Here is a 25331-nt window from a genome sequence, read left to right as displayed (position 1 = left end):
TCTAACAATTCCCATTAGGGCCCACCTCTCAACACTGTTGCATTCAGAATTCTGTTTCCAACACATGCTTTTTAGGGGACACATTCAAACCATAGCAGTGGTCACCATTTAAACTGAGGTGCCAGGAAGCTATCAGAGGGAGGTACGCCATAGGGAAGAGGTCAAGAGAGATTAAATAACACCTTCTATGTTTCACAACACCTTAAATACTGAGAGGCCTAAATTTTGGCATATATTTCTTGAAGCATAAGTGACTGAATGGAAATGGTTTGAATAAGACTGTCACTTTGGTGTTTTTTTTTTTTTTTTTTCTCTTTTTGGAATGTAAATTATCTGTGTTTTGAAATACTCTTTTAAATTTCTGTTTTTCTAAAAGGTAAGCTAAAGTTTAATTTTGTTTGTTTGATTGTTGCTTTGTTTGGGAAGGGGTCCAAGGGATACCAAAAGCTTGTTTTAAGTAAGATTGTTTTATTCACTAGTGTTATGTTAGCTTTATATTAATCTATAAAATATTTCCACATTAAAAATTTAATCAGTGACCCTGCAATGAAGGAAAACTTCAACCTAAATGTCAGTACAAAGAAATGCCAGTTTTTTGGTGAAAATTTTGCTTATAAATGTTAAATGTGAGAATGATATTCTTTGGTTCTTAAAAATATCTCATCCTCTTACACCTTTATTATTACTACAATCTATAACAGTTCAAAGACTTTCAGTCATTCCAATTAGTCAAATTCAGACAAATAAATCTTATGAATATTGGTTATTAAAATTTAACCATTTTAGCAATACTAAAGTAATTTCAGAACTAATATTATGACATTTAACAAAACATCCAGGTGTAACCTCTAGGTTCTTAATCAAGTGTTCCCTTTTGGAATTATTAATTTTTTAATATTGGTTTAATAAGTCTCAGGATTGTTAATTTTGTACTACAAGAAATGAATTTGGAATGGTAGCAGAAAACCAGATTTTTAAAAGTCTCTTAAATTAGTAGGAATCAAAAAATTTTTAAAAAGAATCTTAATCATAAAACTCTAAGGTGTGAAAAAACTAGCTTTTCTTATGTGACTATAAGCTACTTTTGAATTAGAATGTATTACAATTAATTAATTCAATTTTTTTCATTTTTCTTATTAAAAATGACAATGTATACTATTTCCTTCCAAATCCCTTCCTCTGTCCTTGCTAAAACATGAAGAGCAAAAGTGTTATGTGAATTGCTAGCGAGTGTTTGAAATTAATAGCTCTATTCGTTTCCATAACGCATCTGGAAATATTTAGAACTACAATTATTTTTCAAATGTATTGAAGAGTTTTATTATAGTGATAAAGAAGCTAAAAGCATCAAAAAGCCTTTAAACAGGCACTGATTATAACAAAAGCTAACACTAAGTGTTTATAAGTAGCAGACGATAGCCTACATATTTTGCATGTACTATCTTTTTTAAAAATCATGCTGTTTCAGGATTTGAATTCAAGGTTGTCTGACTCCAGCAGCTAAACTTTCAACTACAGTGTTGTATGTAGTATTATTTGTTCAAAATGTTTCTTGCTCCACCTACAGGGCCCCTTGCTATGGAGAACTATGCCTTTCCACCTCATTAACTTCAGTTTGTCATGAGACTGGCTTTGGCAAATGGACTATGAAAATTGACATGCATGATTTCCAAACAGTTTTTCAAGCCATCACTTGGTTCTCCACCTTCTTATTTCTCCTTTCCCTTGAGCCTAGAAGTGTCTCCAATGGGGCTGTTCCTGTGACCTAGGTCTCAGGTGATGGTGACACTCAGCCAGGCTCCTGAGAGTATGAACATGTAACATAAGTGAGAACTCATGGTTCCTCATTACATGTCAATGAGATCTGGGGCCATTTTTGGTTACAGCACAAATGAGTCTACCCTGACTGACACCTACGCTATTCTCTTTGTGCCTCTATTTACTCATTCCTCCCTCTATGCAGATAAATTTATTTGAAATGTAAATTTTTCTTTACTGTCAATAAACTATAACAAATTAAAATTTTCTTCACTGCAAAACATTCTGAATACATCATAAAATCCTTTGGTAAGCTCTGTAAATATACAACATAATTAAATTATGAAAGCATGAGAATTATAAAATGCCACTCTCGTTGGATCCTGCACAAAATGCATATCAAGTAGAAGAGCAAATACTTTTCAGAGATTATTTTCCATTATCCACTGTTAATAACACCTCTCTTGGTACTGGCTAAATCATTTAAACTCTGCAAGCACATTTTAAAACAGATTCTGTTGACAGGTGCAGCTCTGAAGACTACTTCATCTTTAGTGAAATTACACTGCTCTCCCACTCACATTCCTTCTTTTAAAATGGTACTTACACCCACTGTTGCCGGATGCTTTTATTATACAGTGATTCAGCTAGTTTTTAATCTCTTGGCCTTTTCAGTAGGACGGTAGAATCACAGGAATTAGGGATGAAAATTATCCATTGCTTTTTTCATTTACATTGTTATACTTAAAAGTCAGCAACTTCTCAACAACATAGTTGAATAAGAAAGGATAGACCAAAATCCTCTGCCACGGATAATGAACTACCTACAGATGTTGGGGGGGGGGGGGGGGGGGGGCGTGCTTTCTTTAGAAGAACTACCTGGTAAATATCACTGTATCTTTTATATTTTAAATGTACTCTCTTTTGCCTCAGCATGTATCCACTGATTTTATTTTGGTTAAATCTGTTGAAAAACAAGATAAACATCCATGAATTTTTCATTTGCAACCATTTATGTGTATGAGAAGTAACTTATTGATCTCCTAATTGAACAGTCATTGCTCACTCTTTATCAGACATGTCCTGCTATTTACCACTGTCCAGGATCTGACCTCATGTCAGACTGTGAGAAACTTTGCAGACAAGGGCACTGTTTCTGTGGTTAGAGAAACATATATCAAATGCCTGTATACAGACTAAATGGAAAGTTCAGGCACGATGTAAATAGACTTTAAATTATCACCGCAGCCTCTTCTTTTGGCCCAGACCTAGCAAAAGCAGTTTATCACCTCCTGTGCTATGGCTTAGGGCCCCAAAATCGATTTTTGGGAAATGTTTTTAATAAAATTGAGGCAAACAACAGTGTGGCCTTGATAATACAGGTAAATTTAGAAAGCATGTACCTTCTTTATATAAGCAGATTTGGGCATTTTTCAATGGTTATTTCATGGTAAGGATAGTAAATGTAATTCTAGAGAATTTCAATTGAAGGAAAATTAATTACAGTTATTGAAAAGTCGGTCAAGACTTACTACTGATCACATGCCTCTTATTTTAAATGGAGTAATGCAAAGTAGCTTATAAGGACTTACATGTGAGTTTTCCCTTTATTTATTGTGCTATTTATTTTACTTTGAGTTTTAAAATATCTATCTTGACCAGCACTTTCCAATAGAACTTTCTGTAATGATGGAAATGCTCCAATTCTGTGCAGTCCAATACACAGCCACTAGCCACATGTGCCTAACAAACACTTGAAATCTGGCTAGTGCAAATGTGAAAATGATTTTTAAATTTTTTGTAGATCATCGGTAGATACAGATGTGTAGATTACACGTAGACACATCTATATGCAGCTAGTGGTTACCACATAGACCGTCAGGTCTAGACCACACATTACTGAAATTCTTAGAATCACAGAACTTTACTATTGAAAGCATTTTGCAGAGTTTTCAATCTAAGCTCTCTCTTCTGTTACTCAACCATTGGAGAGGTATTTGATGTTATGTTTGGAAAGGGTCTGCTCACAACTATAGTTGCTTTCTCCTTCTACTCACTGTAGACGAGGCCAGAATCCAATACCTTCTGGGTTTCATTCTTGCTAACCATAAAACTGTATTTGTGAACCACAAAACAGCTCAAGTTTTTGTCATTATCCTGTTTAAAACCTTTTGTAGGCAAATGGTACCATTTAAATAGTGAATGATAAACATCTGTCAGAATGCTACAAATCATTTGACGTAATGTTCGTTGGCCTTAGAATTCACACAACCATCAACATACAAAAAAAAGTAGGTTGGGTATGAGTGTGTACGATAGGGCAGAATGAAAGCAGAAAACATTACTTGCACAGAAACATTAGAAATGCTTTCTTTGGCACTTGACCCATGACTTGTTTATTTTTGTTCCTTCAATCCTGAGCACAGTGAATTCTCATTGGTAGACATGATCGATAAATGTGATACCAACTTACAGAGCTTAAGTGATTGCATTAAGAAAGCCGAATGGTATTTTAATGACTGGCATCTTACCCACAAGAGATTGGTCAGTGAGCTTATTATCTCACTGGTTTTTGTCTCTGACTTTTAGGTGGGACCACCTGGCTAACTTAAAAAGTATCCAGGTTCAGCTATAGGAGGAATGGGGGCCAAGTCACCTGTAGCTTTTAAAAGCTTCCCAGGTGATCCTAACAAGCAGTAGAGTTGAGAAACACTAATTTATTTAGTAAATTATGGTAAAGTTCAGATGCAATTCAGAGTCAAGATTAGTTTTGACTCTAATCAATTCAAAACCTTAGAATATATCAAATAAGAATAGCTGGACTAATGAAAACACATTACTAAAAACAGAAAAATAAAACAGTCAAGCAAAAGGCAAAGATAAAATTAGTGAATTCTATTCTCAATATTTTCACCTGTCTATACACCTGCATGAAAGACTGAGAAACATCAGGTGACAGAATCCAGTTTTAATGACATGGATTATAATAAACCCTGAGAGAGAAATCACTTTTCTGAACGAAACAAGGAGTTTAGTCCAAAGAACTAGATTTCACAATAGAACTTTGGTAGAAGGGAAGGAAAAGTGTGTATATTTATGTAGTTGATATTTGAATAATAATGAAACTTTTCAATAATCGTTGCCATTTCTATAATGTCTATAATGAGGCATGCACTATTCCAAGTTCTGTGAAGCTATTTTCATTCTCATTCCATAGATAACTTCTGAGTTGTGTTAGTGTCAGGATAGAAAAAGAGTTTAGAGTCCTTTGTCTCACTGAGATTTCTTCCCCCATTACCTGCCTATCAAAATCCTTTTTATCCATGGAGGCACATTTTGGAAATCAAACAATAATTCTCAAATAATAAAAATTTAGTTAAAAAATTACTTTGAAAGCAGAGGCCACAATGTCCAAATGTAAGAATGAATGTTTGAGTAAAAAAAGTGATTGAAAAAAAAAAAAAAAAAAAAAAAAAAGTGATTGACAATGAGTGCAATACATTAATGTAATCATGATTCTTTATTTGTAAAACAAAGAGAGTTTAGAAAATATCTACTTACTACTTATCACACAATTTAAGTAAAAACTATATGCTGTATCTATTCATCACATAGTTGAGTTTCTCACTTGGTTTCTTTTCCAAAAAGAAAGAAATTTCCAATAAATTAGAGAGATGTGTTTAAAAGCCTCCTACCCTAAACTAGGTACTTACTACTTTGAGATTATATTTTTTATAGATAATATTCTTGGCAGAAAATTAGATTTGTTCATTTAAAGTCAAAGAAAGTAAGTATATTTTCAAAGCCTAAAGTCTTGAATATATACACATATATATGCATAAAATAAATGTTTGCTGATGGATTTATAAGGAAGGCATTATACACAAGCTGAAATTTGGGGTGGCTTAGTAGCGCAGGAATATATGAGACAAATATATTTGTTTGTATGTATATGTGTTTTTGCACACGGGTAACTGTATGTATATGTGTTTTTATGGCTTTGGATTAAAAAATGAGTTTTTAGCTTTGTTAGTAAGAAGTCACACAGATGAGATATTATCATTTCTCCAGATCTATTTTGAACAAAGTAAACCCAGGACAAAATCTTATAGAATAACTACACTCTCTACTGATTCATTTCATGAAGACTACAGTCAGCAGAAACATTGAAGGAAATATATTAGATATAGATGTGAGAATTCTGAAAGTAAAAACAAAGGTTAAAAGATTAGCTTATTATTTACAATCATTACTCTTTTCCTTATGTATAAAATAGAACGTTCCTTGTTAAATATAGTCAGTCAATCAGCTTCCTTTCTGCTGGATTGTGCACCAGTTCTAATGATGAATAACAAATAGTAGTTTCATTTGCTTACAGAAAGAAGGAAATTTGGGGAACAATTTTGAGAATTGTGGAGAGAATTACTCCATTCTCCAGATTTAGAAAACAAATTTGATAGCACATATTTAAGTAAATATATATAACTTTAATTTTGGAGCTTCATTATTAATGCACTATAATGTAGGATTCTGATTTTATGTATTTTCAAATAAAAAACAAAAAAAAGTAAGTGAGAACAACAGTTGAATTCTCTATATATGTAAAAATAGATTAGAAATTACAGGGGTTTATTTAAAGCCTTGCATGATGTTTTCATTTTTGGAGAATTAAAATAATGCAAGATAAATCTCTTTTATGTCTGATGAACAATATTATTGCTCTATTTGCATTGTGGATTATAGATGGAAAAGAAAACTATGTATTTGCCTAAGAGTTTCCAAAAAGTAAGTGAAGAGCCAAGAATAAAATGTCTTTAATCCATGCTTCCAAATCTCTTTCTTCCTCTGCTTCACAAGATGACAAGCCTCCTTCTAGACCAATTATGTAACTCTCTTCAATTCAAATAAGCAATAGTCTAAGAATGCATATGCACTACAAATTTAAAATGCATTATTCCAAAACCTGTATTTTTCCTTTTTTGGAAATAACTTATTGGTAAAAATTCACAGAAAATAATGCACCATATAAGACTTTTCTGAATAACCAAACGACTCCAGATGTATAAACACAGCCTTGCTTAAAGAGCACACCCTGAAATTCAAACTTTCATTGTTTTTAAGTAATCTTTCTGGCAATAAACGTTATGCAAATATAGGCAATGAGGAAAAGCCATTTCTGGAAACTGCTGTGTGCATTTAAGTAAAGAGCTATTGAATGCAGAAATGCGCTTTCCTGATTCTACTAAATGATTTCTTTCTAGAAACTACAAAGTCAGGATGCTGATACACTTAAGAACATTGATTACAATTCAAAGCAAACTGAGATACCAAGTGAAATTTTATACAGATTTTACAGATCATAATTTAATGATTCACAGACGCTTTAAAACATATTTTTGGACTTGCCTCACTTTTTCTAAAAGTTCGTAATTCTAGAGAATGAGCTCTTTCTTCCTGTTTCCCTGTGCACTAAATCTCTAACAGGTCTTTCTTTATTCATCAGAGGAAAAAATAGACTCCCCATCGGGTAAGCTGCTCTGAAAATTGAAGTCCCATGGGAAGAATTTCCTATAGGAACCTTAAAATATTTGAGTTGCTTCCACCGAAGAAATTATGCTGCGTGTGTGCTCCCCAGTCTTGCAATCTTGGTTTGAAGAGCTATGTTTGGCTTTTGAGTAATCATTCTAGTAAGAAAAATCTGCATCTAAAAAAATACATTCCATTTCTTCTTTTTTAGGCTAGAAAAGCCTCACTACCCCGCACCCCCACAAAATGCAATGATTCATTGACTATGTCCCCATAGTGGAAGTCAGGTTCCTTCGGGGCCCAGGCAGGTAAAGAAGATAAGAGAACCTGAAAAGTATAATCCTTCAGAGCTGCTGGTTACCTTGGTAACCTACCTAAAACCATTCATATTTGGAAAATAAAATAATAATGGTCAACCAGTGTGTGATCTATTAAAAAGCTTAATTTAAAATAGTAGATAAAATAGATACAAATAAAGTTCCATTTTTTTTTTCAAATCCCAATGTATCATCTCCATCTCCCCACCATGTGAGGACCCCACTTGGCACAACTCTGCTCCAGACTTCCTTCCTAGGCTAAATATGTTGTTTATGACTTATTCTTCCTCTGAGTAAGACATTCTGTCTTTGGAGTCTCTACAGCAAAGGGATACATGAGACTTACACAAACTATTTTAAGTATAGGCCCCAGATAACAACAAAATTTGAAAATCGATATTTTACTTTAGACCACTGACCCAAGCAATAATTTTTCTTTTTATTGCCCTCAAATTCAAGGATTTTTGAGAACTATAGCATCTATGGTAGACACTGTGAACTATAACCCAAAACCGCCTCATTTTTTTCCATTCATTTACTCTTACTTCCTTCTCTTTATTTCATTTATTCCTTGCATCTTTTTAGTAAGAAGAGAAAGTCATATTTACTAAATTTTCATTTTTCTATATGGTATTTGATTATGGAAAAGTAAACATATACTGATCCTTATGTTTAATATAAACACAAATAGATGTAAGGATTTTTTTGTCTTGTTTGTAGAATATACATTTTGTATTCTTTCATTTCTTAAAGTTTATGTCTTATTTTCCGATATATTAAAACATTTGAATACTAAGAAAATATTCCAGGAACTTGTTCTTCTGTTTTAAAAAAAGTTTTCTGTCAACTCTATTAAGTCATACTTTATACACAATAAAGTGCGTGCATTTTAAGCATACATATTGATCGTTTTTGACACTGGATACATCACAATCAAGAAACAGAACATGTCCCTTGAGCCCTTTTGCAGTAAGTATCCCTGTGTTGCAACCCTGGCTCCAGTAAACAATGATCTTCCTTCTGTCACTAAAGATTAGACTTACGTGTTATAGAATTTCATACAATTGAATTTCAATACTGTATACTCATTTGTGTCAGGCTTTGTTCTCTCAGCAAAACATTTTTATGCATGTTGAGATATACTCATGTGGCATGTATCAGAAGTTTATTCTCTTTTTATTTATAAATAATATTCCATTATATGCACCACAATATATTTATCCATTGTATGTAAAACAGTTTGTTTACATATTCACTTCTGATATACATTTGCCTTGTTTCCATTTTGGAACTAATATGAATAAAACATTTAATCCATCCACCTGTTGGTTTCCAGTTCTGGGCTGAAACATATGTGCAAACACATATTGTCATTTCTATTGGATAAATACTTAGGAGTGGAATGGATGGATCACATGGCAAGCATACATCACTGATTATTTTCCATCCTGGCTGCATCATGTTACCTTCCACCAGCAACATATAAGAGTCACAGTTGTGCCGTATACTCTTCAATACTTGCTGTTGTCAGTCTTTTTAATTGCAACTATTCTATTAGCTGTGTACTGGTAACCTATAATAGCAAAACTTTGTAGTCTCTAGTAAACAATGATATTGAGTATCATAACACACAATCATATTTGTATAACAACATATACATTATTTCACTTACAGAGTTAGTGATATGGTTTGGCTCAGTGTCCCCACCCAAATCTTATCTCGAATTGTAATTCCCACACATCGGGAGAGGGGCTTGGTGGGAGGTAACTGAATCATGGGGGTGGACTATCCCCTGTTCTTGTGATAGTGAGTGAGTTATCACAAGATCTGATTGTTTGAAAGTATATGGCACTTCTCCCTTTACTCTCTCTCTTTCCTGATCCACCATGGTAAAGACATGCTTGCTTCTCCTTCCCCTTCTGCCATGATTGTAAGTTTCCTGAGGCCTTCCAGTCATGCAGAACTATGAGTCAATTAAATCTCTTTTCCTTATAAATTACCCAGTCTCAGTTAGTACTTTATAGCGGTGTGAGAGTGGACTAACAGTTAGAAAGTGTAATCTTAAAATAGTAACTTGTCAGTGTCAAAAAGACTTCAACTTTTTACCATTCTTATGACAAAACACAATACAGAATACATTAATCCTTTTGTATAAATTATTTATAGATTTATCCATTTTGATAATTTCTGTCTTTCCAATAATTTTTAAATTTTCTCTAATTTGTCAAAATTATCAACACAGTTACTCATAATATTTTCTTAGAGTCTTGTTAATAGCTGCAAGATCTGGAGTAATGCTCTTTCTTTTCTTTGTGATACTAATAATTTGTATTTTTACTCTTTTGTTTTCTACCAGTCTACCCAGAAATTTATTGATTTTAAGCTTTTAAAAAATTATTTGGCAGAACTAACTTTATTATTTACTTGATTTCTATTTCATCAATCTCTGCACTCACCTTATTATTTCTTTTTTGTTGTTTTGTCTGTTTCTTTTTTATTTTGTTTCTTTATTCCAGTAACTTTGAATTTGATTTTTCTTTTCTTTGTCTTGTTTCTTTAGGTGTCAATATAGAATATTGTAGACCTTTCTTTTTCTCTAATATAATTATTTAAAGCCTTAAATTTCCCTCTAAGCATTGTTTTAGCTACATCTTACAAATTTGACATTGTATGTTTTCTTTTTATTCAGTTCAAAATACTTCATGCTACCTTTGTGAATCTCCCTTGACTTGTGATTATTTAAAAGTATAATGATTAATGTTCAAGTATTTGGGAATTTTCTAGATATCTTTCTGCTGTTAATTGAAATTAAATTTTATCATATATAGAATACAATTCTATTATGTGCAGAACATAATTTGTATAGTTTCAGTCTTTTAACTTTCTTAAAACACGTTTTATAGAACATTACAGGGTCCATCTTGGTGGATGAACCGGCTGCAATTGAGAAGAATGCATATTCTTCTGTTGCTGAATAGAAAATTCCACAAATATCAATTAACTTACATCAATCAAACCTTATTTACTTTTATTGATTTTTAATATTTACTTGTTCTGCCAACTACTGAGGCAGAATTATTGAGTCTCCACATATAACTGTGTATTTTTAATGGTGTTTTCAGCACACCTTTTGCTTCATGCATTTTGAAGTTCTGTTGTTAGGGGCATACACAATTAGGGATACACAGATATGTGATGAAATATATATGAATTTTACATTTATTATTTAGCCTATATGTGCCTTGATATTTAAAATATATATATTGTAGCCAGTATATAATTGGGTCTTGCTATTTTATCTAGCATGATAATCTCTTCCTTTTAATTGGAGTCTTTATTCCATTTTCTTTCATCTAATTTATAGATATTGTTGAGATTAAAGCTATTACTTTGTTATTTGTTTTGTATTGATACCTCTGCTACTTTTCCTCTTTCCCTCTCTTTTTGACATCTTGATAGCTTTTTATATTCCATTTTATTTTATCTGGTTCACTATAACAATCACTTTGTTTCATATTTAGCTGTTGTTCTAGGGTTTTAGGATTTGTCCATCTTTAACTGGTCACATTGACTTCAAATAATGTTATACCACTTCATGTATAATATTTTAAAAGTTACATATAATTACATCTCCTATTATTTGTGCTTTTGTTTTTACACATGTTATATATGCTACAAACTTCACAATATACTATTATTTTTGCTTTAAAGATTATTTATCTTTTATAAAGATTAAAAATAAAAAAAAAGACTCAATGTTATTTTTAGTAACAAATTTACCAATCCCAACACTATTACTTTCAGTAAATCCAAGTTTCCATCTGGTATCACTGTCCTTACACCTGAAGAGTTAGTTCTATGTATTGCTTTCTGAAGTAAAAGTCTGCTAGTGACAAATTCTGCATTGTTTTAAACATCTTCTTTTGGTCTTTATTTTTGAAGTACATATTTTCAGAGTATAGAACTCTACATTGATATTTTTTTCTTTTAACAGTTTGAAGATGTTATTTTTTAAAACTTTCTTTAGTTTTAGTACTACAGGTGGTTTTTGGTTACATGGATGAGTTCTTTAAGGTAAATTCTGTGATTTTAGCGCACCTGTCAAACATGCCATGTATGCTGCATCCAATAGGTCATCTTTATCCCTCACCCTCCCCAATTCTCCCACTGAGTCCCCAAAGTTCATTATATCGCTCTGTATGTTTTTGCATCCTCATAAGGTAGCTACCAATCGTAAGGAGAACATACAGTATTTGGATTTCCATTCCTGAGTTACTTCACTTAGAATAATGGCTTCCAGTTCCATCCAAGTTTCTGCCAAATACATTATTTTGTTCCTTTTTATGGCTGAATAGTATTCCATCGTGTAAATATACCACATTTTCTTTATCCGCCCATTGGTCAACGGGCACTTAGGTTGGTTCCTTACCCTTGCAATTGCAAATTGTGTTGCTATAAACATGCATGTGCATATGTCTTTTTTTATATAATGACTTCTTCTCCTTTGGGTTGATACCCAGTAATGGAATTGCTGGATGAAATGGTAGATTTACTTTTAGTCCTTTGAGGAATCTCCATACTTCTTTCCATAGTGATTGTACTAATCTACATTCCCACCAGCAGTGTGAAAATGTTCCCTATTTATCACATCCATACCAATATCTACTGTTTATTGACTCTTCAGTTATGGCCATTCTTGCAGGAGTAAGGTGGTATCTCATTATGGTTTTAATTTGCATTTCCCTGATAATTAGTGAGGTTGAGCAATTTTTCATATGTTTGTTGGCTGTTTGTATATTTTCTTTTGAGAAATATCTATTCATGCGCTTTGCCCACTTTTTGATGGGATTGTTTTTGTTTTTTCTTGTTAATTTGTTTGAGTCCCTTGTAAATGCTGGATACTAGTCCTTTGTCACATATCAGATGCACAGCTTGTGAATATTTTCTCCCAGTCCGTGGCTCTGTTTACTCTGGTGATTATTTGCTGTGCAGAAGCATTTTAGTTTAATTAGATCCTACTTATTTATATTTGTTTTTCTTGCATTTGCTTTTGGGGTCTTAGTCATGAAGTCTTTGCCTAAGACAATGTCCAGAAGAGTTTTTCCAATGTTATCTTCTAGGGTGTTTATGGTTTCAGGTCTCAGATTTAAGTCTTTGATCCATCTTAAGTTTATTTTTCCATAAGATGAAAGATGAGGATAGAGTTTCATTCTCCTGCATGTGGCTTGCCAACTTACCCTGCACCATTTGTTGAATAGGGTGTCCTTTCCCACTTATATTTTTGTATGCTTTGTTGAAGATCAGTTGGCTGTAAGTATTTGACTTTATTTCTGGGTTCTCTCCTCTGTTCCTTTGGTCTATGTGCCTATTTTTATACTAGTACCATACTGTTTGGGTACCTATAGCCTAGTAGTATAATTTTAAGTTCAGTAACGTGATGCTTCAAGATTTATTCTTTTTGGTTAGTATTTCTTTGGCTATATGTACTCTCTTTCTGGTTCCATATGAATTTTAGGATTTTTTTTTCTAGTTTTATGAAGAATGATGGTAGTATTCTGATGGGAATTGCATTGAATCTGCAGATTGCTTTGGCCAGCATGATTATTTTCACAACATTGATTCTTCCCATCCAAGACCATGGGATGTGTTTCCTTTTGTGTCATCTGTGATTTCTTTTAGCAGTGTTCCATGGTTTTCTGAAGACATTATTTAATTATTTTCTGTCACAGGTTATCTTTTTCCTTTTCTAAATAATTTGCATTTAATATTCTGACTTGTATAAGAGATTTTCATTCTTTGCTAATAATTAATAATTTGATTATGATGTGCTTATAGGGTTTTTCTTTGTTTTTGCTTTTGAGAATTGGTGGGGTTGTTTGTTTGTTTGGTGTTTAACTCAACTGAAATTCATTGAGCTTCTACAAAGTGAGTATATGTTGTATTTACCAATTTTGGAATAATTTAGGCTAGAATTTCTTTAACCTTTTTCTGGTCCCTCATTTTCTTTCCAGGACTCCAGTGATACATACGTTGGACTGTTTCATATCATTACAAGTAACTGAGACACTGAGGCAGTATAAAAACTTAAGGAGACACTGTTTATATTTTCTTAGTCTTTTCTGTCCCCATAGGAAAGTCAATTTAGAAAAATTTGAGATCCATGTCTTCAAGTTGATCTATCTTATCTTCTACAGTGTCTTGCCTAGTGTATCTTTAACTTCATATAGTTCCCGAGTTAAATAAAACTCTAGATGTTCTATTTGGTCCTTTTATATAGCTTTAATTCCTCTCATCATTATTATTATTTTCATGTTTTTCTTTAAACTGTCAAGCATATTTTTCATGGTTGTTTACAAAGTCCTGTTTATTAATTCTATTATTGTTATCATTTTGGGATCTGTTTCTATTAACTAAATTTTCTCCCTTTTATAGGTCACATTTTTCCACGTTCTCACATAGTAATTCAAGACTGAATGTTGGATATTGTGAATTTTACTTTTTCTATCACTCTTTAAGGAAAGTTGGATTTTATTCTGCTAATGTATGTTATTTCTGGATCAGCTTGGTTCTCTCAAGGCTTGTTTTAAGCTCTGCTAACAAGTCTAGAGTAGCTATTATTCTAAGGCTAGTTTAGTACTTGTGTTAATGATCCATATTTAGATATTTACTATGGCAGAACCTCACTTCCAGGTTGTTATTTATTACAGCATAACAAATTATCCCAGAACATAGAAGCTTAAAACCGCACAGATATTTATTACCTGACAATGTCTGTGGGACAGGAACCTGGGCACAAATTTCCCTGACTCTCTGTTTTTCCTAAGGCTGTAATCCAACTGTCATCAGATCTCTAGCCATTTCAAAGATTGACGGTGGGAGGATCCTCTTTCCAGATGACTCAAGTGGTTCATCGCAAGATTTAGTTGCTTATGAGTTGTTGGCTGGAGATCTCCCTCAGTGTCTTGCCACATGGTCCTCCTCATCATGCAGCTCACAATACGGCAGCTAGATTCCATCAGAACAAGTCAGCAAGAGAGAAGGCAAGTAAAATGTAAGCCAGCATTGTTTTCTAATATAATCTCAAATGTAACATCTCATCACATTTGTTGTATTCTATTCTCTACAAACAAGTTCTAAACTCCACTAGCACTTGAAGGGAAAATATTACAAAAGTTCATGAATATTAACAGGTCTGAATCATTGGAAATATCTCAGAAACGCTTACAACACTTACAACAGTTACTAAGGAGTAACTGTCATTAGGTATCTACAGGATACACTTGATGTTCAGATGAAGAGTTGGCAGTCTGGGTGGTCAGACTTCAACATTACCCAGTGAGCTCTGGGAATTGTTTGGTACACAATTCCTAGATTATTTTTTGCCTGATTTCATGGAGTTAATCCCCACACAAATTTTGCTTAATATTTTGCAACAGCCTCAAGGAGATCCTTATATGGATTTCTGGAGTTCTGCAGAGCTCCTTTCTCTCTGATATTAAGTCCTCTAAACTGTAGCCAGCTCTGCCTCCCCCTGCTCTGCTCTGTTTTTCATTAGTGAGACCCTTATGTTCTGTTTTGTATTCCCATCCCACACTGTGTTCCAGAGAGTGCCTCCAGGCAGAGAGCAAGGGCAATTGTAGGCCTCTCCTCATTTGTTTCCCTTATCTCAGGGGTCATAGTTCACACTGACTGTTGTCCCATTTTTGGACACAGATGTGTTGTCTATTATGCTTAGTTTTCTAGATATTTATGGGCATATGGCAAGTCTAGTCCCAATTACTGCAACATGACCACAGCAGAAACTCATCCAGGGATTTTGAGCCAGTTTTATTCTTCTTCAGCTGCTCTATATATTTGGAATACCTTTTCTTAAATACAAATGATAGCTCTATATAAACAAATAATAAAATAAGGCTTAGAAGTGGAAAAGAATCTAAATTAATGAAGTATAATTATCCTCCCAAAGTGATTTTTATAGCATTTCTTAATATAACTAGGTATTGTTAAAATATACTTTTCATTTACAAAAAAATTTTAGGAGTATGCATTCTATTTTAAACAGAATATGTGTTCATCCCACTATAAATTATTTAAAATTCTTATTAATTAAAAAGTTTAGGGCTCTAAATTGTTACTATTGTCTATCTTTATACACTTTACAACCCTAACGATGTCTTCTGCAGGGATTTGTCCCCACGTGTCACTTTACGGTAACAGTATTTTCAAAGGTTACAAATGAAAAGTTCATCAGATGAATAATAGCTGGTGCTGTACTCTGCTAAACTTCCCAATATTATCTTTTTACTGTGGTATATTGATCACATGGTTATCTATAATGTTTGAGACATTTGAAGCTAATTAAGCAAAAAGCAAAATTTCCCTTTGCATTGTTCCTTGCTGTTGTGTCTAAAAGAACACTCATAGCCCTCTTTCCTCTGCTCCCTCTTGAGGCTGCAAGAACAACACAGGCCTGCTTGTTCTGAGTTTCTGTGAAATGAGCAGACATTTCAGACACTCACCTGGTTATTCTAATTTCTACACTGCTGATGGCACAGAGCAAATATTCCTCCTAGGTACAGGTTTGGTGTATAGAAAAATTCAGCCTTAATACCTATGCAGGAAGAGGATAGTGACCACAGAGAAACCCTGACAGAAGAATGAAAATTGCACATTCACTCTTTCATCCCCTTACCCTCACTCAGGCTAAGCCTAGGCAAAAAGTCCTAAAAAGTACAAAGGTAATCAGACCCACAAAGCTGTACTCATTAAGGCCTCACAATATATATTTCACAATTTTTAATAGAAAGATCTGATATTAGGTTCTTAGAGTAATTTTAACATTGTTTTGTATTCCTTTTAAATAATGGGTAAAGGAAAGGAAGAGAAGTACTAGGAATACAATTATATTGTAAGTGCTTCTCAACTTGTAAATGATATTTGTATCAGACAAATGGTATATGTGCTGGACATTGTCAACAGCCCAATATAACCACCTTTTTTGTTGCTGTTCATATGGCTCCTTCTCTCTGCTGCCTCTGTGTTTTCTGACCCATGTTATACGCAGGTGGGAGTTTTCTAAAATGTAGCTTTTTGGCGAGAAGCTAATTTTCAGATTGTATCTAAGCTGAAAATAGTTCCCCAATTGCCCTGAAGTTATCACTGTCAGGTTATTTCTAATGGAGTATTTTTCAGCATGCTCCTGGGTTAGCACTCCTGAAGGCTTAACTGCATAATCTGGTTTTACTCATTGTCTAGAAGGCTAATGGAGTCTGTTGGCATAATCTTCAAGAAAAGTCAGAGTATCCAATTAGCAAAGGTGAAAAGGTTAGCAAAGTTTTCTCACCGATTAAAAATAAGTACTATGTTTGGAAACTTGTTTTCATTAATAAATTATGATTCAGTTATTAATAAAGATAATGTCTTTAGTAAATTAGTTGAGTTCAACCAGTAAAGCTATAATGCTAAATAGAATCTGTGCATCTCTGTTCTCATTGTGACTTGCAAATGGAAATGTTTGCATATTTTACATATTTCAACCTTTTAGTATTCCAAAATGGAATATTAAAAAAAATCTGCTGCACAGAATTGGGCAACTGTGTTTGACAGTGAGTAGCTAATCCTGCCTACTCTGAGAGTTATTGAATTCTCTGCTCAATGCGGAGGGAGCACACAGCTGCTTCTGTTGTTTCTCTTTCCACAGCACAGCAATGAATTTAAACATGACGGTGGCATTTGAATACTAAAGCATATCCATTCCTCTCCTGACTAAAATTGAAGCACTAGCAGATATGTAATGCCGCCTGACTTAATCAATTTTAATTTAATTAACATATCATTATTCAAACTGGAAATTATTTGTTTTCAAAGATGGAGTCGAATCATCCTTTATAAATCATTTTAAAATAAAATTTGAACTAACAATTTCTATTTCTACATAAAACCTGGGTTAGTAGAACTTAAATAAGCTTTTTGGTTTAGATAATTTGAAAAACAAACACCAACAAAATATTGTTGCCCAATGAATACTGCTAGATTTCCAAATTTATCTGGAAGTTTTAAGAATATATCAATAGCCCAAATGAAAAATAAAATTATCTTTGGAAATATCATAATGGAAATCTAAAGAGGCTAATTTCCCCATGAAGAATTTCTTACTCATCTTGTTATTTCAGTCATAAAGTTAACAAGAAAAAAATGCATAGAATAAAAGTTTATAAAAATTCATTTTTGCATCAGTTTGGTAAATAAAATAATGAAAAATTAATATTTATTTTTTCAAAGTAAGTATTAGTAGGTGGCATTAAAATATATTATAAACTATTTCTTTTTAATAGAATAGGAGATCTCTATATTGTGCTGGTATAGTGACACTCATATAATAATTTAATCTGCTTCCATATGTATTTGGATATTTGCTGGTAGTTCTCTATTCAATATAATGGGCAATTTTAATGATTTTTTTTAAACCTGAGTTAACCAGTGTTTTTGTTTGGGGCTCTCCTGTAAGAATCCTTGTGTTCAAAAAATGAAGAAGCTATCAAAAAGTAACGCCTAACTAATTTATACTGTTGCGAGGCAGTGATTATTCTAGCTTGTACAAGCTAGAATAAGCATCTACAAATGATCCCAGACTGCCTTGTTCCTATTACCCCCTATTTATAGTTTCCATCTTGCAGAACTTTGTGATTCAATATATGAATCTAGGCTTTCTCAGCTATTTCCCACATTCATGAATAATTAATCTGCATTATTATTTCTTTCTAGCAGAGTACCTTGAGATTGGCTAATTAGTTTATTTAACTATCATTATTTTTATTTGCATCCTGCCTTGTTCCTGAAAGGAAATAAAATGGTTTGCAAAGATGCATATAATACAGCAAGATAAACTAGATTTTTAAAAGAGAATGTTAAGGAGGCAGCGGGAAGTAAAAGAAAGAAAGCAATATGGAGCCAGGAGTTTAGCTTGGAAAAATAATTTCCCAAAACAGTTTATCTTGGTGAAAGTGACTCCCAAATGTGGTTCTGAGTTTGTTAAATACCTACAAAGGTAGGAAAACAACTAGAGGGAGTTGGGCTGTTAATTGACTGAATATCCCAAAAGAGACCATATAACATGTAATTTGGAAGAATTTGAGACATGTTTTATAGAAAAGTTTAAGTCATTCTTCTACAACCTAACGTAAACTAAAAGATTATGCTGTCTCAGTTAAGTTTCTTGCATTTCTAGGTTAGTAATGTGTTCATTTTCAACCCTGTCACATGTTATTTTCTCAATAAATCTAGAAAATGCATACTCTTAAACCAGAGTTAGGTACTTAACAACTAACTTATTGTAACATACTTGAAGTTTCAAAGAGTATAGAGGCATCAATTATTTTCAGTATCTCCAGTGAGGTATCACTTACAACGCTATAGGTATTGTGTCTTAACCATCTCAGGCTTCCATAATAAAATACTATACAGGCTGAAAGTCTGAGTTTGTGGTGCTAGCATGGTCAGGTTTTGGTAAAGAGGGCTCACTTCCTGGCTGGCAGATGGCTTCCTTCTCAATGTGTCTTCACATGGGGGAGAAAAACAGAGGAAGGTGAAGGGGGAGCATGAGCATGAAAGCTGTCTTGTATCTCTTCTCATAAGGGCACTAATCTCATTATAATGGCCTCACCCTTGTGACCTCATTAAACCTAATTTTCTTCCCAAGACCTCATCTCCAAATGTCAACACATCATTGGGGCTTAGGGTTTCTTATAATATTTTGGGAAGGGTTGAGGGGAATAATTCTGTCCATAGCATACCCTTAGCAAAAAGATATGGAAATTGATGCATTTCTTTACTGTTAATGAAAATAAAGAAGGAGATTAAAAATTGACCAAGAAAAATGAAAAGAAGTTCAATATTGGGACTTTGCAGCACAGACACATAATCACCTGGGAGCCTGACTGCTGTGTGTATGCCCATGTGAAGGCTGCCAAGGGACCACTCTAATCAGTCAGTGTACAAGAAAACCAGCTCCAGTCACACTAGTCAAAGCCCATTGTGCCTTTAAGACATCTCAGGAGCATGCTGTGACCCATTTTGTAAAGTACAGCATTAGTTCCAGCAGTATCAAAATGAATGTTTGGCTAGTCTCCAGATTCTCAAAGAAGACATAAAGGAATTTTAACACTGCCATTTTAGGAAGTCTGTTCTGTATCTTGAATAAACTAGGAAAACCTTTTTGGGCAGTCAGGAAATCTTGTGAGTCACACTGCACTATCATTTCATATAAATTTTCTATTATATTTTTCCATGATATTTGTGGAATATCAGGTATGCTGTTTATGTAACATCTATTTGAAAAGAGAAATATCCTAGGTATAGCACATTCAGATAATGAAAATTAAGTTCAAGAGTCATTTCATATAGTGGGAAATTCACTTAGTTAGGAATCTAGATTCCAAATTCCAGTCCCTCTTTTGCCACTAAATAGTTGTGTGACAATGGCCAGTCACTTAACCTGAAAAGCATACATTTCTCCATCTTTTCAATGGAGCTTTAATAACTCTTCTCTTTTCTTCTCTACATTTTTATATGAATACTCAACAGGAAAATGTGAGTAAAAAGCTAATAAAACCGGGAGGTTGTAAATAGGTGCAAGGTGTGGGTTTCTTTCTTCACTTTTATTATTATGCTACCTTGAAGTGCCTTGATAACTCTAAAACCAGGAGAGATTTGGGGAAAATATAGGTACAAGTTAGAAACAGAATGTAGACATGTCAAAGACAAGCTGAGTGTGATTTAAATGGTTCTGGATGACTTTAGTTTCTTTCTGTTTTAGGAGTCACTAGAATGTACTTTTACTCCTACGGATTCTAGCTCTTTCAGAAGGGGACACGCCATGATGATCTCTGGTGTTCTTCCTTTTTACAAAAAAGAAAACACATCTATAGCAGATGCCTTAATATCTTGAAAGAAGCACCCTTAACACTAAAAGTTTGCCTGTCTTTAGCTCTCTCTTCCTCCAATGACTATAGTTGTAACCATCAGAGCATGAACACATCCACTACTTCTTACCCCAAAGCCATTGACCAAATATAGTTAATGATTTAGAATTGTTTAGGCTTATACAAAGGTACATATTGCATAAATTGTCTAATGCATTCACATTCTAGCCCTCTTCTCTCAAGGAGTGAATGTAGCATCTCATGGCCTAATATATTAATATTTTGGCAGCAAATCAAACAAATGCCCATATGTGTGATAAATAAACACTAGAAATAGCCTCACATCAGTTCAGGTTAGTGTTTGCACTCAAATAAGTTCAAGTTAGGACAGGTTTTGCAGACAAAGGTATTTAAAAGGTTTTAGTGTTTAGCTGTTTGGACTTTAGAACTACAAGTAAGAGATTATATAGATCTGTAGAAGGAAAGACTCAGGCTCACTTTTTACACTCAGCAACGAATCTAGAAATCTTGCCAACTTTTCCAAGGTGGAAAAAACATATCACCACTCAGGTTTCATAGCCACTTCTCAAGTCTGTGCTTGATGTTAATTTTTCACAGATTGGTCATTAATTTATTTAATTTAGAAAGGACCTTAGAGATCACTTGTGGAAATATCTCTATTTTCCTAATAATAAACTGAAGCTCTGAGAATTTAGATGAAGCTGTGTGTATGAAGAGTCAAAGCATAAACTTTTGAATCAATCAGCTAGACCTGTCTTCAAATCCTGCCTCTCCTTCTTGCTGGTAATATAAACCTGAGCAAGTTATTTCATTTTCTTGTCCTTAATGTCCTCATCTGTAACACAGAGTTATAATACCTTCTTCACAGACTTGCCCATTCACTACTAAATGCTTACTGAGTGCCTCTGTAGTGACAACCACTATTCTAAGCACTGGGGATACATCAGGATTGTTTTGAGGTTTAAGTATGATAGGGTATTTGAAGAACTTAGTACCATGGCTGGTACCTTAGATTTCAGTAATTGCTATTGTTATTATCTAGTGGAAGAGTTATGAAAAAATTATTAGCTCTGTGGGATAACAACCTATGTATTCTTTAAGAAAAAATGAGGAGAAGTGGACATAAAAGAACACAATGTATTTTGTCCAAGCCAATATGGCCCAGAAATAATGTTGGATTCGCAAAGCTTCTAGAGATCCTCTGGTTGGTGTTCAGGAGTTGTCTAGCTTTATATTGACACAAAATATCCCAATCTTGAAAAATGTCCCAGCTAAAGGGTTCGAATCTCAGAGAGTAAGTTACAGGCTATCCATGTTCTTTCCTTTGTTAGGTTTATCCTTTTGACACACAAATAATCCTTAGTCTTTTATCTCACAGTTACATAAACTAAAATGTTATTAGCTAAATGGGAACATAGCTATTTCTAGTAATGACCAATATTCCACTACTTTCATAACTGCAAAGATGCAATAACATTTTCTTCGTAGAGAAACACAATGCAAATATTTGTAGCTAATTAAATAAAAGTTTAATTGTCAGAATAGCATTTCCAGCATCAATAAATTCTCAGCAACTTACATGTTTTTTTCGGTTTCAGTGTTATATTGATTAAATCAGCAAGATAATATTACTGTTCTATTTGAAATTAAATGTCTCTTCATTACATTTTTTTTTGCCTTTACTGGATTTTTAAATATCTTAACCATTTATTATATAGAACAGTACTACATTAGTTTTAAGTTTATGAAAAAAAGGTATAATAAACCAAAAGCATTTCTTTCTCCAGAAAGCATAGTGAATTTTGACTCAAATTATAAAAATAAATGGGTAAAAATGAAAGCATTTTATTGTAATATAAAATAATAATATATTGGTAAGAGGAGTAGGAACAAGATGGTCAAATAGAACCCTCCAGCTATTGTCCCCATCATAGGAATACCAAATTGAACAACTATCCTTTCAAGAAAGCACTTTCATAAAAATAAAAAAAAAATCAGGTGAGCAATCACAATACCTGGTTTTAACATAACAAAGATAGAAGCACTGTAGAGGGTAGAAAGGGCAGTCTTGCTGTATTAGGCCGTTCTTGCACTGTTATGAAAAATACCTGAGACTGGATAATTTATAACAAGAGGTTTAATTGGCTCATGGTTCTGCAGGCTTTACAGAAAGAATGGTGATGCTATCTGCTAGGCTTTTGGGGAGGCTTTAGGAAGTTTTCAATTCCTAAAGGCAGAAGTCAAAAGGGGAGCAGGCACACTACAAAGCAAAAGCAGAAGCAAGTAAGAGAGAGTCAGGGGGAGGTGCCATATACCTTTAAATAATCAGATCTCATGAGAACTCACTATCACAAAGACAGCACCAAGCTATGAGAGATATGCCTCCATGATCCAAACATCTCCCACCAGACCCCACCTCCAGCATTGGGTATTACAATTCAACATGAGATTTGGGCAGAGACAAATATCCAAACTATACCACTGGCGTTGCCTACATCATTTCTCCCCCAATCCCAGGAAGTGCAGTGAAAAGAGAATCCCTGTGTTTGGAAGAGAGAGAGTAGAGTGAGTGTGTTCCTTTACACTGGAACTCAGTTCCACCTTGTCACAGGGGGACACAACACAAGGCAGAATTTTGCCAGTATCATCCAAGGGAGCATTTGGACCAGTCCTAGGGCAGAGGGGAGTCCTCCACCCCAGCAGGGGTAACCCAAGTCCTGGCCTGCTTGACTACTGGCTGACTGAAGTGGAATACATTTGAATGGCAGTCAAGCCACAGTGACTGCAGTCCTTGGGCAGGCCCTGGAGCTACTCTGCTCTCAGAGACAATGGGCTGAGGGTGTGACCCAGGGTGACAACAGCTGCAGCAACCACATGGGTGCCTGTGTCACCCCTTCCCAAACATCAGGCAGTACAGCATGGAGGACACTCCTTCTGCCTGGGGAAAGGAGAGAGAAGAGTACAGATGGCTTTGTCTTGCAACTTGGGTACCAGCTCAGCCACAGTAAAATAAAGCACCAAGCAGATTCAGTTATAAATAGAGACAACAAAAAATCAAAAAGCAAGAGAAATGGAGAAAAAGGGTAAACTTTTGGGTGTTTTTCTTTATTTTTTTAATATCTTTTTTTTTCTTTGCATTGTGATCAGAGTTAAGTTGTCATCAGTTTAAAATAACTGATTATAAGATATTATTTGAAAGCCTCATGGTAACCACAAGGCAGAAAGCTATAATAGATACACACACAAAAATAAAAGGTAAGAACTTAAAACATATTACTGAAGAAATTCAGTTTTACACAAAAAGGACAGAAAGGAAGGTGAGAGGACTAACAAAAGCCAGAAAACAAATAAAATGGTGGTAGTAAGTCTTTACATATTATTAATAAATTGAAAATCAATGGACTAAAATCTTCAATCAAGACATAGAGTAGCTGAATAAATAAATAAATAAATAAATAAATAAATAAATAAATAAGCAAGATCCAACTATATGCTGTCTACAAGAAACTCACTTCATCTATAAAGACACATATAGACTAAAAGGAAGAGATGGAAAAAACATACTTCATGCAAATTAAAACGAAAAAAGAGTAGCAATAGCTATATATCAGATAAAATATATCTGATAAAATATATCAGATAAAATACATTTCAAGACCAAAACTAAAAACTAAAAACAGAGAAAGATTGTCATGATATGACAATGATAAAAGTGTCAATAAATCAAGAGGCTATAACACTTGTAAATACCTTTGCATCCAATGCTGGAGTACCCAGATATATAAGGCAAATATTGCTAGACCTAAAGAGAGAGATAGACCCCAATACAATAATAGCTGGGGACTGATATGTTTTGGCTGTGTCCCCACCCATTTTTCATCTCGAATTATAGTTCCCATAATCCCCACATGTCATGGGAGGGACACAGTGGGAGGTAATTAAATCATGAGGGTGGTATCCCCCATGCTATTCTCATGATAGTGAGTACTTTCTCACAAGATCTGATGGTTTTATAAGGTACTTCCCCTTTGCTTGGTTCTCATTCTTCTCTTTCCTGCCACCACATGAGGAAGAACATGTTTGTTTCCCTTCTATCATGATTGTAAATTTCCTGAGGCCTCCCCAACCATGCTAAACTGTGCGTTAATTAAACCTTTTTCCCTTATAAATTACCCCATCTTGGGTATGTCTTTATTAGCAGCATGGGTACTTCACACCCCACTTTCAGTGTTGAACATATTATCTAGACAGAAAATCAACAATGAAATATACAATTTAATCTGCACTATAGATAAAATGAACCTAAGAAACATTTACAGGACATTTCATCCAACAGCTGCAGAATATACTTTTTTCTCAGCACATAGAACATGCTTAAGGATAGACAATATGTTAACCCACCAAACAAGCCTCAAAAAATTTTTAAAAAGTTGCAATCATATCAAGTACCTTTCTGACCATAATGGAATAAAATTAGAAGTCAGTAATAAGAGGATCCTTAGAAACTATACAAATACATGGAAATTAAACAAAATGCTCCTGAATGACCACTGGGTTAGTGAAGAAATTAAGAAAAAAGCTGAAAAATTTACGAAGCAAAAGAAAATATAGTATATCAAAACCTATGGGATACAGCAAAAGCAGTACCAAGAGGAATGTTTATAGCAATAGAGGTCTATAACAAAAAAGTAGAAGAGGAAAGACTTCAAATAAACAAACTAAAATGCATCTGAAACAACTAAAAAAGCAAGAGCAAAGTAAACTCAATGTTAGTAGGAGAAAAGAAACA

This window comes from Piliocolobus tephrosceles, chromosome 3, assembly GCF_002776525.5.
Source record: "Piliocolobus tephrosceles isolate RC106 chromosome 3, ASM277652v3, whole genome shotgun sequence".
Taxonomy (NCBI): domain Eukaryota; kingdom Metazoa; phylum Chordata; class Mammalia; order Primates; family Cercopithecidae; genus Piliocolobus; species Piliocolobus tephrosceles.
This window is presented reverse-complemented; position numbering follows the sequence as displayed.